Raw genomic sequence first — 23,061 nt, 5'->3', positions numbered from 1 at the left:
TTCAATTCAGAGTTATCTACAAATCCATCACCTTGATATACAAAATTCACCAACATACCACAATTGACCTACAAATTCCCCTCTGCTTACACAAATCCACAAGACCTACCAGAGAAGCATACAGAGGATCCCTCCATGTTCCCCCTACTAAAACCACCATTCACAGCACCTTAAGAGATCGAGCCTTCTCCACAGCAGGCCCACCTTTAAAGAACTCCATCCCCCCAGATCTCAGAAATGAGCCATGCCTCCTAACCTTTAGGAAAGACTCAAGACATGGCTGTTTAAGCAAGCTTTCCTGAACTCCAATTAACACACCTCGCCAGCAAAATATCCTACACAGCAGCTATATATATATATATTGTATAATGTATATATTGTACACTTGTATATAACTTCTCTCTTTATTTCCTCCACCCCAGTTCAATAGTCCTTGTTAATTGTAACTGCATCTCTTCATCACGTTTATCTATCTTCTTTGTTGTATTCATTGCACCCCTGTTTATGTAAACCGACATGATGTGAGTGCTTCATGAATGCCGGTATAAAAACCTTAAATAAAATATATTTAAATGTTTTTGGTTAGTGAATTATAGGGCATAATTTTCCATAGGAAAAAATTAAATGGCAAATGGTTATGATATGAAATTACAGGGAAGCATTCACAGAAAATGATACTAGACATAGCTAACCACTGATGTGGTAGAAACCAGTACTGTGAGTATTCAAGTATGAGATGGCCAATAGTGAGTACATGAGGTGAGAAACATTTAAGGCAGTTTCTTCCTCTACCCAAAATGGTGGTGAATCAAAAGAAAAGGCAATAGCCTTACAAACAGCTGCCTGCAGGATAGCTGGGGCATAACTACAGAAGTACAAGGTACCTGGACTGAAGCCAATCTGTGTTACATAAAAGTTAAATGGCAGAAGTTCTGCCATCTGAGGTCAAGATAGGAAAGTGACCACTCAAAGTGTTACTGAATTTCATAAGCTTGTAAGAGAAACCACTATATAGCAAAACAGATTTGAAAATGTTAGCAAAGAGCCAAGGAAAACCTAATTAGAAAAATTGTCTTCCACAGCTTCAAGATATGAAATTAATGCAAGGTGCCAGCAAGCCTGTGTCATGCAATACATTGCATAAACCACCAGGTCAGCTTGATCACTCACCTTGAAGGCAGTCAGTATTTCTGTAAATGCATAATTTTGTAAGCAGTCTTGAGTGCAAACTAAGGAAGCTCAACACAGCCAGTTATTTTTATCTAATGCTTCCTCAGGGGCTTAATTCCAGTAATGTTAAAAATGCAACACTTCCCTGAAAATAAGATTTGCTTGCAAAATTATACATTTACAAAACATTTAAAACAGGACTGCCTTTGTGAATGATAGTTGACCAGATAATTTAATGACACCTTGTAACAATTTGTTTAAACTTGATCTTCTCTACTTAAATTAGTTTCTTTTTAAATGAAAAAACATTAGCAAATATGAGGCAGATATTCAAAAGCCATTTAAACTGATAAAATATGCCATTTGGTTGGTATTCAGCCTCTTACCAGGCTAGATTTTAGCCAGATTTAAAAAGCTATTTCAGGGCATAACTGGAGGTGCTACTTATTCTGCCAACTTAAACAGATAGGAATATTCAAAACTTGCCTGGCTAACCTTAGACCTGCTATTGAGCAAGTTGAAAGATCACCGACTATACCCAGAATTTAAGCTAATTGAATTAACAGCTGTGTGGCCATGCTGCTGAATATTCCAAGTTAATTGGATAAGACTTCTTATTCTGAATATCTGCCTCCATATTTTTCTACAATAAATTCATTCAGTTAAGTGAGAATTTGAGATGGGGTGTCAGTTCTCCAAACTCGAGACAACTGCTTATTTCTAGATGCGAAACATGGGCCAGCTTAGAGGTTATTTGTTCAGACTGGTGGCACTGAAGACTTCACCTACATTATGTTCTGATAGTGTCTAGGCACATACATGGGACAGAATAATCAGTACTGACATTTAGCCATGCTATTTTGTCATCTTCACCAGGTCACTAATTCCTGTGCTGCTTCACTCATTTAACAATGTTAATGCAATGTTTAGTTATAAATTTGTCACATGTTGATCTAAATGTGGTTGAAGTAACTTTGTAACACAAAGTTTGGAGACAGTTTGTCACCATTTTAGCATCTAAGTATTTAGGGCCAGATTTTCAAAGGCTGTGTTACCCGAGAAAATCTGCCCCTGTGCATGCCGAGCCTATTTTGCAAGCCCTGGGATGCACATATGTCCCGGGGCTTGCAAAAGGGTGGCAGATGGTGGGGGGACTGGAGGGAATGGGGAAAGCCATTGGGGCTCCTTTTGGGCTCTGCGCGTGCACAAGGTGCACCCCTGTGCGTGCCAACCCTGGATAAAGTCTGGCGTAGATTTGTTCGTGCCAGGTTCTGTGAACAAATCTATGCCCACACATAAGTTAAAATCTGGCCCTTAGGTCTGTTTAATTTGCTATTAAGCACGCTGCATACTCAGCTCATGCCCTTCAGTCACACTGGTTCTTCTAGATCGGGGAATATGGTTTTACAAGCTGGTTGAGGTCTGTCTGGGCCCATTCTGATCCCAGATACAGAATGAAAGCAGAGGGATTGCAAGCTTATGACTTCTCTTCAGTGCTCTTAGCACAGTCTCCTGGAATACTCTGCTGGTGGGTCTTATGTTGGATTGCTGCATCCGAGTCTACTCCCAAAGCTTTATATCTTCTGGTTTGGTGTATGATTTTGCACCTTTGTAAAGGAAAGGTACAATTGTTGTTTCCTCTAGTACAAAATCCCTTTGGCAGAGCAGACTAAAACTGGTTGAAGCCAAATGTTCTGAGAAGCTTCAGTGGTGGATCACAGGTGTTAAAGCTTCAAATAGGTGATATCACATTTGTGTCTGAGATTAAGGGCAAAAACATCCATAGCCTAATAAGTAGATTTAGTAAAAGCAACAAGGGTGCTTCCTGAACACTCCCTGGATTTTAATGGAATATGAATTACAAGGCTGGTCAATCTTGGTAAGTACAGTCTGCCAAATTTCATGTGGAACCTCATGCATCAAGCCTGGATATATTACAAGATACAAAAGTGGAGATGTTATCAAATGCTTTTATAATCAATCTGTGGTATGTAAGATATTGTCTATTATCCACAACTTGATCTTTGGTTCCAGATGGTCTTGGGTGTCTGCTCCATTATCAGATTTGAGTCATGATTGAATCTATTCCATTAATCTGCAAACTGTTTGCAAGCAAACAGGCCATGTATCAGCTTTTGGGGACATTAAGTTTATGGGATGAAGACATTTTCTTTTGCCAGTATTAGTTATGACCATCTTTCTTTACCACTCTTTGCCATTGAAGTTTCCAATCTGTTGGTATGGGAAAGTCACATTTGGTCACTACTACTCCATTCCTTCAGAATCATGGCCTTGTTTATTACCCAATTCTTGATTAAAATTTGAAGCCTTTTGTCTCATCTGTCTTGGCAAGCTGCTCCATGGACCAGGGACCATTTCTTGGGTATCTGTATGATGCTGTGCACCTCTTGCAACTCTGTAGAAAGTTTGATCCCACATTCAAAAAAAGCCTCATTTCCCAGTAACTAAACAGAGGTCTAATTGTACAACAAGATTAGCAAGCTGCTGTGTCTCTGGATTTGTATTTGAGACTGAACTGTGTCCTCCTGGTATTGCCTAGAGCAGGCACTAGGAAGTACCATTTCAGCTAAGGAGATTAGTGTATCCATGAGGTATTCATTGTTGAACAGAAGTGGGGTTCACTGCACTAACAGTAGATTAGATGTATGGGCCTCATGTACTAGCATTCTGTTTCTATAAATCTTGAAAGAAGTCCCCAAGTATAGTATCTGAACTGTGATTTTTTGATGGTTACACAGACTGTGGATCTTGTGTTCTCAGCTGTGATTTTTCTCAAGTTCACATAGGGAAATGATTTTGGGGAAAACATCTTCAAATGTGTTTGTGCAGCAACAATGAATCTCATTCCTAAACTGGAGTATGTTGGCAATGATCAAAGTGTACTGCTAGCACTTGTTCCAGTACTTGCATGGTGTCAAAGAGCAGCCTTCTGGAGTTGAGATCTAATAGGTATAGGCAATATAGCAAGGTGCACTTGGAAGCTGTTTCAAATCTGGCAGGTGGTGTTCAATACAATTGGAACTATTTCTGCCACATCTGTGGTCAGATTGCATCTGCCAGTGTTAGGCTCTTCCTTTCTATACATTGCAATGGTACTGGCATTACCTGTGCTGTTTTTCATCATAAGGCCTAATTTTCTAACCTTCACCTTTGTTGGAGTGGTAATAACCAGGTGATCAAAGCTTTGGATATTCAGTCAGCACATCACCCACCAGTGAGTGGTTTCTAGTTCTGTTTTTCCAAAGCTTGAGAACCTTCTGTGCTCTGTCCCATGCTGCTGCTCATCTTTAGCTTTGTGTTCCTCTCCTTAGTAATTCCTGTGCCAGGTTTTAGGACTTATGAGATTGTAGAACTTAGTAGGAAATACAATTTGTGATTTAGCCAACTGTTTTCCTTGTTTGTTGGTCTGATTCTTTAAGAATCTTGATATACAAATTGCTGCTTCTTTCTGTATGTCTATTCATTCCATTTTCTGCTTATACTCCAAAGCAGATTACATTCAGGTACTTTAGGCCTTTCCCTGTCCCCAGAGGGCTCACAATCTAAGTGTGTGCCTGAGGCAATGAAGGGAGAAGTGACTGCCCAAAGCCACATCGAGAAGGCTTGTTCTGATTTATACTTCAGCTCTTGAACATACAGTCTATTAATGCTATTAAGTGTGCCTGGAGGCTTATGATGGTAACATCTGTATAACTTGTACAGTCCAGCTCATGGCCTGTAGCCTCTGCAGACACTGCCATTTCTAGATTACTTGATGGCACAGAAGTGTTTTCTTGTTCTAACCAATTTCAAGATCTTGATTCCAAAACTGAGGGCAGGGACTGCAAGCTGATTGCTTGTTTTTTGTACTGGAAGCATATTTCAGTGAGTCACTTGTAGAAATCTTGGCTGATCTTGATTTGTGCTAATTTGTAGAATCTTCCTCTACTAGGTATGAACCCCTTTCTGCTGAAATGTTTATATTGCAGTCTTTTAGGTCATCCTATTGTCATCTGAGCAGCTTTGCTACTTCTCCTAAAAGGCCACCACAGGGGCTATGAGCTTTCAAGTCATCTACAAGTAGTGAAGATGTTTATGGATCCCTTGATAAATTTGTTACATCAGTTGAGAATACATCACCATTTGTAAGTGTGTATGATCCTTCCCTGGTACAAATGTGCATGATTTACAAGTCCATAAAGCTCACCATGGCTGAGTGCATAGTTCCTTGGGTTTCTCTAGGGCACAGGTAGGAGAATCCCCTTCTGGAGTGCCACAAGGAATATCTATTGGGTATTGTTGCAGGCACAGATTCTGTTTCATGCAAATCTCATGCAGACCCATGGGGATGTCCTGAACACTAGAACAGTGGTTTCCTACCCCTGCTCTATGGTCCAATGGTCTAAGTGATGCTTTGTCTTTTAGGCACAAATTCTCATCTTGGAATCTGTACTTTTTGGTCTGGAACATTTGATCGGGTGAAAGCATTTTGGGAGGTTCCTGTTTCCCAGAATATTAAGATTTAGTTTTATGCCATTACCTGTAACAAAAAAAGTTAAAGCATATATTAGCTATAGAGAAATCTTAAGTTCTAGTTCTGTTCAGATTTTATCATGGGTCATGATAAAGAATTTGCAGAAGATATGGTCACATGCAAGGACTTGACAGTGTTCTATAATTTACATTTGGGAACAGAAGATATTGGAAATCAAAGTTGGAGGACCCATATACTAACAGGGTTTAATAAACTGACTGGACGCTCCAATTTTTTTTTTAAATAGAAACACATTCAGATAAGGACCCATAGCCCCTGTTCATCTGTCTGATTACAGGAGTAATTGACCCATGTTTGTCAGTCAGAACCAGCCTTCATTGGGCCCCACAGTGAGCTCATTTTCAACTACTAGATTTATCCCCCATATTATACATCCCTCACAATGAGGTGTAGGCATTGTAACCATGGTCTTCAGCTAGGAGCCACAATGTGGACAGACAACCTGAACAAAAGAGCACTAAGTCTGTTGAGCACTGGTCCAAGGCTTCCTCTTCAGGGGCTGAGAAAGCTGCAGCTACAAAATCAAAGTTTGGCAGCCATTCTGAGGGGCAGAAGTCCTGACCCAGAGCTAAGCCTGCTACATTAGTGCTGAGCCACAGGGGTAAGTTTCAATCATTTATGACCAGTGTAACACTATTCCCCAGCTTTAGTACTGATATCTATTCAATGTCTGGATAGGGCTATCAATTTGTAAATCAGATCCTGTTCTAACTGTACATGGCATCTGCACAAACATTTAACACATTAAAGCCCCAGCATCAGTTTTCAGGCAATTACCCACCCCAGATGAGCCATTGGGTTTTCCCTATTTTAAGTCTAATATAAAATGTTACAGGTCACCCCCCAAAGCTGCATGTTACAGATGCACAAAATATTCAAGACCAAAGTGGATTTGAGTCCACTGACCTGAGGGCTTTGGCAGTTCCTTTGTCTGAAACAGAAACAGTGGAATGAGAAGTAAATCTGCATCAGAACCCTGGCCTATTTTAGGCATCTTCATTTTATTTCCCTAGAAATTAAAAATGAACAAAAGTGAGAAAATCAGAGAACCTCCTAGCAGTAAAACCATCTCTACCCTTCTTCCTTGCTAGCCTGTCCCTTTTTCTCACTGCTCCCTACCATGCATCAACCCTCACCCTTCTACTGCAATAGCTTTCATCCTCACTGGTGATGGCTCCAGCTCCTCCTCCCTCAGTCTCTGGTTGTGTGCTTGCTGTGGCTCCTGCATTCTCCAGCACTGCTCCTCATTTTGTACAGGCCAGGGGGCCTGCTGAGAGGCTTCTGTGTTTGAGCCCACATCAGACATTCTGGCAGCTTAGGGAGGAGAGAGGAGGCAGAAATTGAAGTAGGTGGTAGGGGAGGGATAAGACTTGAAATGCAGTGCATGCTTTAGCCCTCATTGGCTTCCAGCAGCAGCGGGAGGCCTTGAAATGCTACATCCACTGCTCTGGAGCTCCTCTAGTTTTAAGCTGAAAGTGAAGGACTTTTTATATCATCCATCCAATCACTGCAGAGCAGACCATGCAGCAAGCTTTCCAGACTCCTGCATTCATGGACCCTAAATCTGGCCACAAGGTATCTATTGTGGCTGGACCTCCTCCTCCCCCCCAAGAGACTGAATTCTAGGCCTCTGCAGCATCACCAGCCCAGTGGACCTAAGTGGAAAACCCAACTTGGGAATCTTTAAGGAGCACTTTATAGTACACAGGACTGCCACTGGGCCAGCCTGCACCCCCTGATTCTAACCAGTTAGGCAAGGCAGAGCAATAGCTTTCAGCTTACTTTCACCTGGTCTAGTGTCAGGCTTTCCATAGCAACTTCCTAAACTCCTGGATGCTCACTGGAAGAAAAATGCACACAAATCCCATTTACCAGACTTTCATCCTGTTATAAATGCCTTTGGAAACTCTTCTACAAACAGTACACTTGTTCTGTTTCTCTACCTTTCATTCAACTATTAAGCATTTAGGCTGGCAGTCACAAACCAGAGTTTTAGGACCCTGCAATCATTGGCCCTAAATCTAGCCCCGAGGCATTTTGATTGCCTGCCTTGCTCACCTCCCAGGCTCCTATGAATATTGCCTGTACAGCATCCTCAGCCAACCCATGGAGCAGGACAGGTTGGGAGATCAAACCTGGGTCCATCTAAATGGCAGCACCCCAAGAGCCACCAACCAGCCCTCAAATACTCTATGCTTTAGATTGGCAACAGTTAGGAAAGAATCAGGATTCACTTAACCACTATGTACTAACCCTAAGGGGGGGAAAGATGGCTGTTTTTTGGGAAGCTTAGTTGACTGCCAAAGTGAGCTAAACAGTTAAATATGTACTCACTATCATAGAAAACAAAAGATGAAGAGGGAGCAACCACCATTTTAACATTAGTTTTGATACCAAGTTCAGTACTAAACTACAAAGCAACCCTAACTGAAGACCTGCATCTTACCTGATGCCCTGTGCAGACTCCTGCCCAACCACCACACTGTAAAAGAAAATCTGATCTTTTCTAAGTGGAGCAACTTACAGAGTTTACATATTAGGAATGATCCAAGCGGTTTGGTCACTGGGACCTGACTGTCATATACAATGCAAATAGCTATAGCCTTCAAGAGGTATTACAGACTACTGACTTAAAGAGATATTGGACTACAGAGTTTAACAAATGGAAAGTAGTGTTATGCAGTTATAACAGTCTGATATCACAACTGATTCATACTTACCCACTGAGGTCTGCAAACACTGCCTCCATTGCATCCTCCAATGCTGCTGAGCAGAAGCTGGGTCTGAAAATCCACTTATGATCTAACAGTGGGTCTCCAATTCAGAAACAGGCCTGACCATTTCGGGACACATCAAGGGATGAAAGGACTGAACAGAAGCTCAGAGGCCATCCAATCAAGCTCCTTGCTTCTACTTGTTATCAGCTTGTTATTTTTGCTCCTACTCCGTTAAATTGTAATAACCCCTTTTCCTTCCTCACCCCCCCCCCCCCTCTCAGGCCTTCCCGCCCTCTCCATGACTTACCAATTTGTTTTAAGTTCCCTGATAAACCAAGTTGTTTAAGTTGCGCCCAAGTTCTCCTCCCTTGTTCTAAGTAAGACAACTTGTTACTGTCAATGTTTGGCTGTAATGTAAACCGGATTGATAATTAACTGTTAATTGAACTTCGGTATAAAAAGTTATAAATACTATAGTACCCAAAGCATTCCAGGGAAGTGCAGACTGCTCTAACTTCAGTGACTCATGGCAGAGGGAATTCAGTTTGTGGGTGGCAGAGCCTGCTCCAGATGTTTCATAAATATCAACTCAGTTTTGCACCTTACATTGAAATATTTTCCCCCTCTTACTCCATTGGCCATCCGACAATGAATTGTTACTGGGACTGTACAACCATTCCCCAAAAATGCAGTAGGGCCTGGAGTTGTCTTCCCACCTTGATTTTCATATTTTCACTGATAAGGGAGACAATACTCCCATGTAAATTTAAGCCAAGTTTGATTTAATTCCTAAGCAATGATTAAATAAGTGGCTTGACAAAGTTTATTGCTATGTTGCTGACACAATATGTAAATTCAGCTTTGCAATTTACCAAATCTTAGACAAAGTTCACATTTGGTCTATAGGAAAAGATTCCTTGTGCAGTCATTTGTAAAGATCTGATATAGATATTAAATCCTCAATAGTTACTTACCTGATGACTGATTCATAAGGCTTGAGATGTCCTGCCATTTCCAAGGATCTGTTCTGGGGAAATGAGAAAAGTGGACATGTTCTGTAAATACATTCCTAATGTGTTTAAAGGATAAACAGAATTTTAAGGTTCAAGCAATTGTTCTGAGTGTAAAGAGTGTAATGAGTTCAGTTTTGTTTCCTATCCTCACAATAAGCCAGTTTAAAGAGATGAGCCTGTAAAATAAACCCACTGCCTCAATTTCTTCCAGTTCAAATGTTTTTCCTAAATATACTGTTAGCCTTATTCTCCACTAATCATTTAAGTCCATTGCTTCAGCCCCGCTTCCTCTGAAAAGGAATCCCTGTCCTTAATCCACTATTCAGTTACATTAAAAAGGGAGTTCCTCCTAACTAAAAACCTACAGCTCAACCTCTGTCACGTTTCTAGAAAAGTTTATGGCTTCTGTGCCCTATAATGTAATAAAAACATAACACTTCTCATATATACTATAGTATTTCTGTAAAGCACATGTATTACTTCTCAAATTTAAATAGACATGTCAGACTCAGATAAGTATTATGTTTATTACATTATAGGGCACAGCTTTTTTGAAAATATAACTGGTGCAAGACAATTTCTACACACTAAGGCATTTTACACAGGTAAAATCATCCTTTTCATATATGCATATGTAAATGTTTCACCACATATGCCATTTTATATATGTCCAATGTTCCATTCCATGTGTTACCATGTTATTGTCTTTATGATTTGATCTTTGTTTTTTAATTATGTATTCGTTAGTGTTTGTAGCCCATGAGGGGGCAAAACTCGGCCTGAGTCAGGTGTTTTAATATTGTTTGAACAGTCTCCTAATAAAGAACCTCAACAGACATTACTTGGCGTCTATTGTTTGTGTTGCCCACACAAGAGAGTTTAAGGGAAGCCACACAGCTTCCCTTTGAATCTTTGGGGAACAGTATGCAACTATACTTTGCTGCTATGCAGTTTAGAGAGTTTTATAGAGTTTAGAATGGGTCAATTACAGTGGTAATTATCACTAATTTTGCTGAATGAAAAAGATGTTTTCTTCCAATCAGCATTCCAAACAATGGTTCCCAACAAGGCCACATGTCATTGCATGTCTGAGACAAGACCTCCTGTAGCACATAAGTACCAGTGCTGGGTCAGACTAATCCATCAAGTCCAGCATCCTGACAGTGAGCCAGACTTGCAACTGTCTGATCTCAAGTTGGAAAGCTCATTCCATGTTACTCCCAGAAATGGGGAGGTGAACGACAAGGCCATCTTGCTAAGTTCTTAATGGACCCATCCTCAAAAGCTTATTCACTTTTGAAACCATTAGTACCCTTGACCATTCTCTGGCAGCAAATTCTGTGGCTTGTATGAATGTTTTTGAACAAAACCTGCAGGTAGTTTGCTGTCCTAGTCCCAGGAAAGATTCTGTTCTCCCAATTTGGCACCACTCATGGGTTTGTAAGCTTCTCATATCTTCAAGCTAAGAGGTCCTAATCTTTAGCCAACATCCCTTTCTCTTATTTTAATTATATTTAGCCTTCATTGGTAGACCAAGATGATTTATTCAGATATAGTTGGAATTTCAGGTCTCTGCACTTTTCAGTTCTGCTCTTGAGACAGTGAGTATTGCATGCAGGTCTGCTCAAAGTCCAGTTGCACTATGGATCACTATAACACCATGATATATTTTGTCCATTCCTTTGAGTTAGCATAGCACTTGCTTTGGCTGCTGCTGCATACAGAGCCAAGGATTTCAAAGTATTATTCACATTAACCCCAAGGTCTTGTGTGGTAACTTTGTATGAAACAGTACTGTGTACCTATAGTTTGTATTCACTCTGAAGAGCTTTGGACTTTTCCACATTATATTTTGTCTGCCATTTAGATGCCTAGGTCTTCATCAAGTACCTCAGCTTGAGTTTTGACCCTTTTGAATTTATCTGCAAAGTGACTGCCTCATACAAGCAGGGTGAAATTTTAGTGTGCAATGCCATGTTAGCATAGGAACCATATTCTGACTATCTAAATTTGCAGGATCTTAAATTCAGTACTTGTTTACTCTTATTCTATTTTATCTTTTACCAAACACCCAGTTATTCCCCAGCAATAGCAGATACAGCTCATGAAAAGCTAGCAGTTGGTGTAACTGGGAAGTATCTAGCAGATCACTAACTCAAATGAGCTTGTTTTCTTGGTCTAGCTCCCTCTACACAAGTTGGCTATATAGGCACGAGCAAATTTGAGTTGAGGGATATTAAATAAAGTTTTGTATGTTTAAATTTAACTACTGAAAAATGCATACAAATCAAATATTTTTCATTTCATAAAGAATTTCTCAAACAATTCATAGCTACTCCCAAAATGGTACAAAGCATTTTCAACTCTTTAAATGCACAATGAAGAGAATGAGAAGCTTTCTACTCAGTTTGTTCTCAACTGTTCAGCTTTCCAATAGACATGTTTCACCTCAGGCTTTTGAAGGAGGCTCAACCCCCAAACAAAAGTTTAATCACAATGCTTCTTAAACTGCTATAGTTAAGAGTAGTACTAAGTTGCAGTGCTGTGCTTACTGCTTACCACATCTAAGTTCCTATTAAATTTTAATTAGTGCAACAATACTAGTCAAGGCTTCTGCTTTCAATAATTTTGTCAAAGACTAACAAAAATGATGGATCAGAGCTTATTTCTCACCACAGGCTCTAATTCTGCTATTACCAGCATTTAAGCCACTACTCATGAGGTCAAGTACCCTCTTTACACATGTATTCTCCTAAAGGGTATAATTGGGAGTGGTGAGATGGAATCTATGTTCTACTTAAAGATGAAAGCACATTTCCAAAAAGAGATACATGTCAAACCTTTTAGGCATAAAGGGTACATCTGAACAAGATCTTCACAAAATACTGCCACTACTTCATGATATGCCATCTACCATTCATAAATCCAGTGCTGCTCATGCCATCCAACCTTACCTGTTCTGAAACATCCAGTGATGAGGTGCTGAAATGATGTTTGCATAAGCTCTGTGGGGGCTTATTTTCTTCATATCATCCCTCTGATCCTCAGTTGTGAGGACTAACTGTTCAGGCACTCAGTTGATTTGACAATATCTATGTAGGTAGTAATGAAAGTTAAGCATGCTGATCCTGCAAGGACAGGCCTCAAACAGGCTTTGAGCTTAATGAGAATCTTGTGAAAGATCTGGAGTATCTGACACTTGAAGATCTGTTTTCAAAGTTGCAGTCTCCTCTTGATGAGCTCAAGGAAGGGATTGATAAACACTGAAGCTTTCAGATATCAACCATCATCCAACAGCCCAAGAAATGGCAGCTTATCACTTTTTGGTCCAGCTTACTGAAATCAAGAGAATGAAAGGTTTGTTACTAGACTGCATGGAAGATCAAGTAAACAAGAGCAAGGAAGAATATGACTTTAGGCTTCCTGAGAGCTAAATATGAATATTTAAGCAGATTGGACATGTATGGTTTGAGACACTGGGCCCATCTTTAGTGACAACCTGGGGTTGTCAAGTTCATGGTATCAGCCCACTAAAGGATGGTGTGCCCAGAGATCTGTAATCACCAACATTTAAGTTCTGTTGACAAACCTAGTGTTTTACAAGCTTGGAAAACCTTGTCAATACAGATGAGACTTATTCAGTCTTTCACTCAGAATTACACCATAAGTTAAAATTCACATTATAATTTCCAGCCAAGCTCAAAGTATTTGCAGAGATTGCCATACTGAAGACAAAAGAGCAGGTCTTGAAGTCTAAGAAACTAACCTACAGTGTCCTCAGTATGATCAACATTCTGTTGTCTGAGCCAAGATGGGCCATAACTATTTACAGGCACACACAACTAGCATTGCTTACCTGGTTTCCTGCTCTGGCTAAGTCAGTCTAACTGAACTATTGTCCAATATAGTTTGCTTTCTCAGCTGTTTAGACCTTCTCATCCTTCCTTCTTCCTCCCCCCTCTAGAGTGCTTCCTTAAATGTTTCTAAGGACATAGGATAGTTTATTAATAAAGGCAAATACCACTCTCTCAACATTGAGCACTATTAGCAAAATGTCCTTTATTTAGTGCAACATTTATGCTGATATCCTAAGGCCTATCATTTGGAGAATTAAGAGTTGTCTAATTAGCTCATTCATGGCAGACAAAGCAAATGTACCTGAAAGATTATACAAGATTCTAATAACCTCCCCTTCCTTGCAGTCTCCAGAAAATCTCCCAACTCAGGATTCAGAAACCCAGGTATAGGTGGCTTAGAGTGGGCTCTTGTACATCAAGACCTGTGACCGTGTCACCCAGTTTACCAATTACCCTTACATAATGCATCCTCTGCATTTGAAAATTAAGTCACTGGGAGAGATAGTTCATTGGATGTGGAGAGCATGGATTGAATGGTTTGGGGATAGACAGTGGTGACTGTAGGATTGAGATCAAAGTGGAGTGTAGGCTAGGGGATATGGGGAAATCAATACAAGGGGCACAGAGTGGAAAATTATGTAGGGAGCAGCAACTAACATTCCTTTTGACTCAGGTTGTAGATAGTTTTTCAACTCATTGATTGCTAGATAAGGGTCAACTGATATTGTCAGACTTGTCTTCTGCTTTTGGCTTTGCTGACCACAAACTGCTCCTGCAGAGAAAAGCTAGGATTTTGATGTTTGCAATGAATCATGTCAAGAAGAACCAGAGTTTTGGTGAGGAATGTTACTGCCAATAGAGCTGAGGTGTGGAGTCCCTGAAGGGTCCTTTATCCCCATTTCTAGCAAGCTTCAGATTTGGTATTAAGATCTCTACACAAATGACAAACTGGCACCAGTTAATGAAGGCAGATTCTCATTCTGTTCTAACTGCTGGAAATCTCCATTTGCCCAGATAAAGTTAAACCCTGCCCCCCACCACCATATCTGCATGGCCCAGGTGCCAGGAACAGATGCTGACTGGATTATGGATTTTAATATCGTTGTGCCTAGAGACATGGACATGTTGTACAGTCTCAAAAGCACCATTGCAAAGGCAAAGCCACAGAATCACAGAAGCTAACTCACAGCTATCTATGAGGACTAATGCCTCCAAAAACACAGTTCCTGATCTTCACTGATTACACCAAGTAACAAAGAATCCCCTCTTGAGACAAATGAAGCACTGGAGTAACAAGTATGGCAGTGAGAAGCAATTTCCATCCAGACAGTGGAAGAGTACATGAAGCATGCCTCAAGTGACAATGTATTGAGCATCCAACCACAGTGCCCTACAATTCCAGACAGAATGGAAGAATTCTGCAGATTCCAACCTTGGATAGTCTCAGGAGAGGCACTGAGGACTATATTATCTGCAGAACCTGCCAAAACAAATGAGGCTATTTTCTGCTGTGCAGTATTGCATGCAATAACTGAGGGTGTTTGGCCACAGCAACCTACATGCACATCCAAGTGAAAAATGATCCAAGCTAGAGCTACAAAGCACAAGATCCTATTGCTTGGGGCAGACAAGATGGTAGTAAACCAATGCATGTACTTCTATAACATGCCCTCAGATATGACCCCTGTAAGCCTGGAACAAATGGTACCCATAAATACTGGTGTCATGGATCCAGACAAGACTGCAGACCAACCAGTGACAGCAGACTATAGACAGGCCAAACAATGAAGGGGTAGAGCCTACAGAGTAACTTGTAGCCCTTGAGCCAGTATGCCCTGATTCACACATGGCCTGAGTCCAGGAGACCAGAACCTTCAGCCTGGGAGGACATCAAGTCTGCCTTGGTGTGAAACTGAAAAAGCTGAAAAGCATCACAGGAAGAGACTCTTTACAACACCACCTGGACTCTTCAAGCTTGCCATCAAGGTGCAAGATGGTTGGATATGAAAATTTAAGGACAAGCATAATACAAGGCCAGACTTACAGCTCAAGGTTACTTGCAGAAGTACAAGCAAGATCATGAGGAGACATTTGCACCACTGTCAAGCACACAAATCTCTACTTTGCTAGCTACTATACATATAGGAGACTGATGTGGAGACAGCCTCTGTATGGAGTCATCAGTAAAAAATCTGTATATGCACTAAATAGCTGGATTCAAAAATCCAAAACTGAACTAGTATGCAAACTCCAGAAGTATCCAGGGGCTCAAGCAGGCAGCCAGGGCCTGGAATGAGAAAGTCAGTCCTCATGAGTAGTAAGGCAGATCCTCTTTTACTGCAAAGAATGAGCCATCAGATGGAGCTATGTTTTACTTTGTGGATGAAATGCTAATATTAGAATAGAATGGAAGATCAGACTCCATGAAAACTTCCAGACACAGGACCCATGAAGTGTCACTTCCTCAGGATCTAAGGTGAGGGAAGACTTAAGCAAGATGCTGACCAAATTAGGGCTGGGAGGAAGCTGAAATACTTGGAGTGACAATTTGCTACCAAGCCAAAGCACTATCTGTAAAGTACTTTGATCACCAATATGTAGATAATTGCAGCTGAATACTGTGCAGAAGAGTTGGAACACCAACTCAGTGTGATTACAATGCAGTGAAACAGGTTATGCAATACCCGATAGCCACAATCCATAAAAAGCTAAAGCTACTAGTGACTGAACCCAAAGTTTGACTACTTCTCTTCAGACTGGTCCAATGAGTACTAGCAGGCCCCTTCCAATGTGGAGGTGGCACCAGTTGAGCTTGCAAGTTGTGAGTGGCTCTCATCTACTAAAGTGGAGAATATTCCAGCAGCTCAGCCAGATTGCTTCCTGCCATGCCTAAGCCAATTGCTAACAGATATTGGAGTCACTATGCACAAAGCCATAACTAGACAACTAGTGCTGCATAAAGCTAGCAAAAACCAAAGTAAACACTCACCAAGCATATTGACATGAAGTATTGCCTTGTGTCACTTGACAAAGCACTATTGAAGTTGGGAACTGTCCATCAGAAGGTCAAAACTAACAGAACTGGTGAGCAGATACTGCCAGTGTGACTGGAAAGGATGAACCTCTGGGATTGATTGTTCAGCCAGCAAGGGGTATGGGAGTACAGTGAAAAGGCTTCTCTGGCTCAGACAAGGTGTTTGTGTTTTCTGGCTGAATCACCTGACCCTCAGGCCAATTCAGTAAAGTCTGTGGGAGCGGACGAATGCCCTCTCTCCCAGCGCGCGCACTAGTGCGTGTGATTCAGTACTCAAATGAGGTGGTGCAGTAGAAACGGGGAAAAGGAGGTGCTAGGGACACTGGCACACCCCTAGCGCCTCCTTTTTGACAGCAGACACTCAACTTTGCCAACGTCGGTTCTCAAACCTGCTGACAGCCACAGGCTCAGAAACTGGACCTTGGCAAAATTGAATGTCCAGTTTTTGGCCTGACAGCTGCAGTTCAAATTTTTTTTTTTAACTTTTTTTTTACTCTTTGGGACCTCCGGCTTAATATCACCATGATATTAAGTCGGAGGGTGCACAGAAAAGCAGTTTTTACTGCTTTTCTGTGCACTTTCCTGGTGCTGGAAGAAATTAGTGCCAACCTTTGGGTCGGTGCTAATTTCTGAAAGTAAAATGTGCAGCTTGGCTACACATTTTACTTTCTGTATCCCATGCGCATACCTAATGGTAAACCGCCTAGATGGACATGCAAATGTCTTATTGTTTGTGGTATATAAACATTTTTAAATAAAAAATAAATAAAGATAGGGCCATCAATATGCATTTGCATGTTGAGGGCACTATTAGGTGCCGTGGGTTGGACGTGAGTTTTCCTCCCCTTACTGAATAAGGGGTAAGGGAAAATGCGTGTCCAAGAGCAGGTTAACAGTGCGCTCTGGAGAGCACTGTACAGTAACGAGTAGGACTAAAGGTGGAACCTGAATTAGCAAATTCAACCTCCAGCTTCCTCAGTCTATTGTGCTGGTGTAACCATGGATCCAGCACAATCTGTGTAGAATAATGTAGTTTTCCCCCACATAAGGATTCTCTGGCAGCATGCAAGGAGGAGTTCTGAGGCCTTTTTCCTCCCTAGTAAGTGGCATGAGGAGCATCTGCTGAACATGCAGACTGGGTCAGAGAACAGAAGAGGAACATGCTATCAAATCTTACCTATCAGCCCACAGCCAGATGTCCAATACATCTGTAAGTCAAAGCAAATACAAGCACCAATGCCACACCCCAAAGATCCTCAGACTCCAAGTATATGGGGACACCAGAGTAATACAAGCTATCCAGCACCCTTAGAAAAGGGAGCAGGAAGCCAGATTAACACCAAGAACTGCAGTCACTCAGAACAGACTAAGTAGTTGACAAGTGTATTTTCCCCACAGATTAGCAAGGGAATCATTAACCAAAACAGAACTTTAAAAAGATCAGCATATCTAAAAGTCTGGTTTGATAAGATTTTATATTGTAAGAGGAAACAAAAGCCCCTCAGGATCTCACAGCATCTGAAGTTACAAAACCCTAGCACATGCTGTGGAAGATTGTAAGGAGTTACTTGGTGGACATGAAGCAGCCTCCAACATGCGATGTGTGATAGTAGAACATGTCAGCCCGATCCAGTAAAGTCCGTGGGAGAGCGGACTAACGCCCGCTCTCCCGGCACGCGCGATCCAGTATTTAAATTAGGCGACGCGGTGCAAACGAGGAAAAGGAGGCGCTAGGGACACTAGCGCGTCCCTAGCGCCTCCTTTTGGCCTGGAGCGGCGGCTGTCAGCGGGTTTGACAGCCGACGCTCAATTTTGCCGGTGTCGGTTCTCGAGCCCGCTGACAGCCACGGGCTCGGAAACCGGACGCCGGCAAAATTGAGCGTCCGGTTTTCGGCCCGACAGCTGCGGGCCGAATTCAAAATTTTTTTTTTTTTTTTTTTTCACTTTTTTATACCTTTGGGGACCTCCGACTTAATATCGCTATGATATTAAGTCGGAGGGTGCACAGAAAAGCAGTTTTTACTGCTTTTCTGTGCACTTCCCTGGCGCCGGAAGAAATTAGCGCCGACCTTTGGGCGGCGCTAATTTCTTAGAGTAAAATGTGCGGCTTGGCTGCACATTTTACTTACTGGATCGCTCGGGAATACCTAATAGGGCCATCAACATGCATTTGCATGTTGAGGGCGCTATTAGGTGCCGCGGGTGGGCCGCGTGTTTTCCTCCCCTTACTGAATAAGGGGTAAGGGAAAACACGCGTCCAGAGCAGGGTGACAGTGCGCTCCGACGGAGCACACTTTACTGGATCGACCTGACAGTAAGCCATGCTGGTATGTGTTGTATATGATGGCATTTGCTGTCCTTGAGTGACCCCCTTCATGACCTTTGCTGTACTTGCTGCATCTCCCATAAGGAAGCATTGCCTGACCAGATTAGACTGGTTTAGAATTAGTCAGGCTACTGTTAAGCAATTTGGAAGTAAACCAAAGAATTATAAAATGAAGAGTTAGATTGAGAGGAGCACCATTAAGCCATTGCTTGGAGTGCCATTGAAGTGACGATTGATATCTAGTACTGTGTTTTATATATCATATCCTGCTCTCACTGGGAAGCTAAATGATCACCGAAAAGATTTAATTGCTTTATATACATAACACTGGTATCTAACTGAACATAAGATTTTATAATATAAAATATGTTGTTTGTCAAGACATTGTCATAAGTATGTTGTGTGCATGTATTATACAAAGAAGAGTGCTTTTCACACTTGCATAAGTTGTAGTAATGTTCTAGTGTGGAGACCCAGACTACAAGGCAAAAACTGCCATTTTTCAACCCATTACATATGCACAAAAACTGAAGCCAATTGATGCAGTTCCTTCTATGATATAGAAAGCCTTAAACCGGAGTTACAGTAGCAAACCAAAAAAATGGAAAATACAGACTGAACATTTCCAGCACCTATGAGATTAAGCTTGAAGCTCTCAAAACCAGACACCAAGAAAATATAAAACCTACAAGAAAAGGCAATCATAGTAATTATTTGACACTACCATTACAATATAGGAAATCAATGAATGACACACCAACCCAGAATATGGCCCTGACAGGATACTAAATGAAATGCTGAAATACAGCAACATCAAAATTCAGTAAGCACAAGGAGATTTAACTTGATTCTACATTCTGGTCACCACCCTAAGACTTGGGCAGCAGGATTGATCATAGCCATCTATAAATGTGGTGTTTTGCAGTAATAGTGCTCCAGATCAAGGGGAGCATCATCCACAATTACATATCAGATGAGCATAAAGTCATTAACAAAGCCATGAACACCAAAGCCAGTAGAAGAAACCCAAACAAAATCTACACCAATTCTTAACTGTATTGTCTTCCCCCCAATGTTTTAACAGGAAAAATAAGTTCTAAAGGGCAATCCATTAGTTTATGGATGTGAACCCCTTTGACCAGTTTAAGGACCAATGAAATAAGGTTAAACATTCACACATGCAAGCTTACACAGATTCAATAATTTTAGTACTCAGCGTGCAGTGATTAATGCACATCCATATAAATCCTTCCTTTACAAAGATATCAACTATTACTACAGAGAAAAAAATGCATAATCTTAACCTACTTTTTAGAGCAACTGGAAATTTAACTCCTGGGTCAGAGATAGGGAAAGATTTAGCTTTTAGCATATTTTTCAGTACTTCAAAGGGGAAGACATTCAGGTACTGTAGGTATTTCCCTATCCCCAGGGGGCTTAGGATCTAAGTTCATACCCAAGGCAATGGAGTTTCCCAAATCACAAGGAGCAAGAGTGGGACTTTAACACGGGTCTCTTGGCCTGTAGGTGACTGCTCTAGACTACTCCTCCACACCAGATTAAATGCTTTGGGTTCTGAATCCTAACTTCTGTTTTCACTGTATAGAAGGAAGCCATTTTTTGTACATAGTAGGGGTCCAGTCCTGTTGCACTGCACTCAGGTTAAGACTGGGTCAGAACATGAATCTCCAGACAGTGAAAGCTACTAGCAGAGGAACTGGAGGCAGACAATGAATCGCATGCAGATTGGTGGAAATTGTTACAAGTTCATTTTTTAAATCAGTTTTACTTATTGAAATCTTTCCATCTTCACCAGCAAGGATTGTGCTAAAACTGGAAGACTCCTTATGAGTCTTAAGAGAAGTGGGACATTACAGTACTTTCCTGTAAGCAGGCAGCAGAAGGAAGGTGGGAAGGGGGAGCTGTTCATAGTCTCTGCTAGGGAAAAGCCTGAAATCTACCCCGGAAAGCCTCCTGCTATCTTGTATCAGTAACTTGTGCTGCGATGCCTTACTGTGCAAACTCCTCTCTCAGCGAGAAAGGCAGGGACTCCAACTCTTTCTGGGGCTTGGGAAGCCACCGCTGGCTATTTGGGACCCAAACCTTTCATAAGACATCAGTAATTTAAAAACCTCAAGTACATCCCCTGCCATGAAATATCCTGCACGGGGATAAAGCTAACATTCCTAGAGAGTCACAATACCCCTGCCACCCCCTCCTCTCAGTTATTACATACAGATCCTGGATTAAGTGTTGACAGTGAAACAAAATACCCCCCAAAAAACACTTATCTTGGCGTTGAAGAGATGATTGCGCCAAAAGTTTTCCTCCGTTAGCCTTCCTCCCGTCAATAGCTGCAGCACTGCCCCCCCATCACAGTTTACAGTTTTTATTTAATTCCCTTCCTGGTGTCCCTGCTTCTCTTATCCCCCACACACTCTGGATCGCTCTTTTAGAGGAGCATTGGACGCAGGCAGACAGGGACTCCTACCAAAACCAGCAGCAGAATAGAGCCAGCAACAAATTCACATTTCCACAGGCAAGAGAGCAGGGAAAAAATAGAGAGGGAAACAGTTCAGATAGTCCAAAAATAAAAAAAGTTCCTTCCCTACAGCACAAATTCCAGTTTTATAACCGAGCCAACAGGAGGTTAAATACCTGGATAAGGACAAAGGAGGACACGAGAGACAAGACACCACCAATTAAAAAAAAAAAAAAATCAGGACTCACCTGATCTTCCTCTTCTGTGCTTTGCAGGCTGCTACTCCCTTACTTTTTAAAGCAAATTTTGTTAAGAGATAACTAAGGCAAATCCATAACCAACTTATTTACTGGCTGCAGGAATATATGGCAGTCTTAGAGGCTGCCTCTATATCTATTCTTGGGCATACTCTGTTCCCAAACAGGTTAATAACAGAAGCCGAAAAGAACACCCTACTTGCCTTACAATAATTGCAAAACCATTTTCAGACGCTTTACCCCCAACCCCTTCCAGCTGACAGCCTTGTTCACCCTTCCCTGACCCAAGCTCCTCTGAGGCGGCGCTTTTACAAGCTGCAGGCTCCACCCACCCAGGGCTGATTATCCGGAGCGCCTGCAGCTGCTTCCGGTCAGGGCAATCAAAGCCTTCCTTGTACTTCTGAGCGCGCTCTAATCTATGGCCTCTGCTCGTGCTCAAGGCAAGTCAGGGACTTTAAAGGGCCACACACCCTCCATTTATAATGATTTAACTGGCAGCCCAGTGAGCTTGTAGGGCACATGATAAAGTCAGACACAGATCACAGGTCTGCATGGACTCATTTCCAGCTCCTCTGTAACTTCAAGTCTCTACTGATCTCTGCTATCTGGAACTCTTCATGCTGTTAACTGCACCTCTCATAACCCCTAGCTCCATGACATGAATAATTGTGGGCCCTGCAAAGCTTTGCATGAAATCTAGTATAGCGCTTCTTAACCTGGTCTTCAGGGACCGCCTGCCCAGTGTGATTTCCAGGCTAGCCCTAATGAATATGCATGAAAAATATGCATTACCAGAGGTCATACATGCAACCATCTCATGCATATCCATTAGGGGTATCCTGAAATCAAGACTGGCCAGGCAGTCCCTTAGGTGGTTTAGTGTTTGAGAACCACTGATCTAATACACAAGGAGTAGGCAACTCCAGTTTTCAAGTGCTACATGCTGGTGGAGTTTTCAGGAGATCTACACTGAATATTGGTGAGATGTAATTTGCAAGCAGTCTCCATTGCATGCATATGCATTGTACTCATATTCATTGTGGATATCCTGAAAACCTGACTGATTTGTGGAACTGGCACCACCTGCAACGTTACAGTTCTCCCCTTACCCAGGTCAAGCAGAAGAGGCTGATCCAGGCCTGGTTTTCCTCCACTGCATGCTGAGTCTTGCAGGTCCTACTTTTAATAGGGACAGCAGAACTGTAATGCCAGGCATGCAATGGAAGGAAAAGCAGGACTGGATCTGCCTCTTTGCAGTAATGCTGCAACCTCAGGTGACAATGGGGCAGGAAGCTATGCAGGGTCAATTCCTGCCAGCTTCATTATTATTGGTTCCTGGCCCTGCCCCTCTCTTCTTTGTTCATGTGGGGATTTCCCAAGCAAAACTAACCACAGCACAGATCTGAGTGTAATGTGACATTTTCTAAAAGATGGCATCCAACACTTGTGATCAGAGCAGGAAGTTAGGAGTCACACTGGGCTCAGATAGGAAGGGGGAATGGGAAGAGAGAGAGAGAGAGGAAGGTGAAACATGAGCAGCTGAAGGGCCAGCAATGGGAGAGGAGATGGAGGAGTGGGACATGGGGAAGAAAATGGGGGTGAAAATTTAGGTTTGCTAGAGAGGTAATAGATGAGACAAAAGGCATGGAG

At 41.8% G+C, this 23,061-nt stretch overlaps 1 long non-coding RNA gene across 1 annotated transcript; it reads right to left on the bottom strand.

Moving 5' to 3' along the window:
* Positions 1-589: 589 nt before the first annotated feature.
* On the bottom strand, positions 590-21,676 carry LOC115083928. The gene is made up of 5 exons (XR_003854426.1): positions 21,403-21,676; positions 12,410-12,791; positions 9,417-9,469; positions 6,632-6,734; positions 590-5,710 (listed from the first exon to the last, which is right to left on the bottom strand). It is a non-coding gene; the product is annotated as an uncharacterized LOC115083928 (long non-coding RNA).
* Positions 21,677-23,061: the final 1,385 nt, after the last annotated feature.

This window comes from Rhinatrema bivittatum, chromosome 2 (genome assembly GCF_901001135.1).
Source record: "Rhinatrema bivittatum chromosome 2, aRhiBiv1.1, whole genome shotgun sequence".
Classification (NCBI taxonomy): domain Eukaryota; kingdom Metazoa; phylum Chordata; class Amphibia; order Gymnophiona; family Rhinatrematidae; genus Rhinatrema; species Rhinatrema bivittatum.
This window is presented reverse-complemented; position numbering and strand designations above follow the sequence as displayed.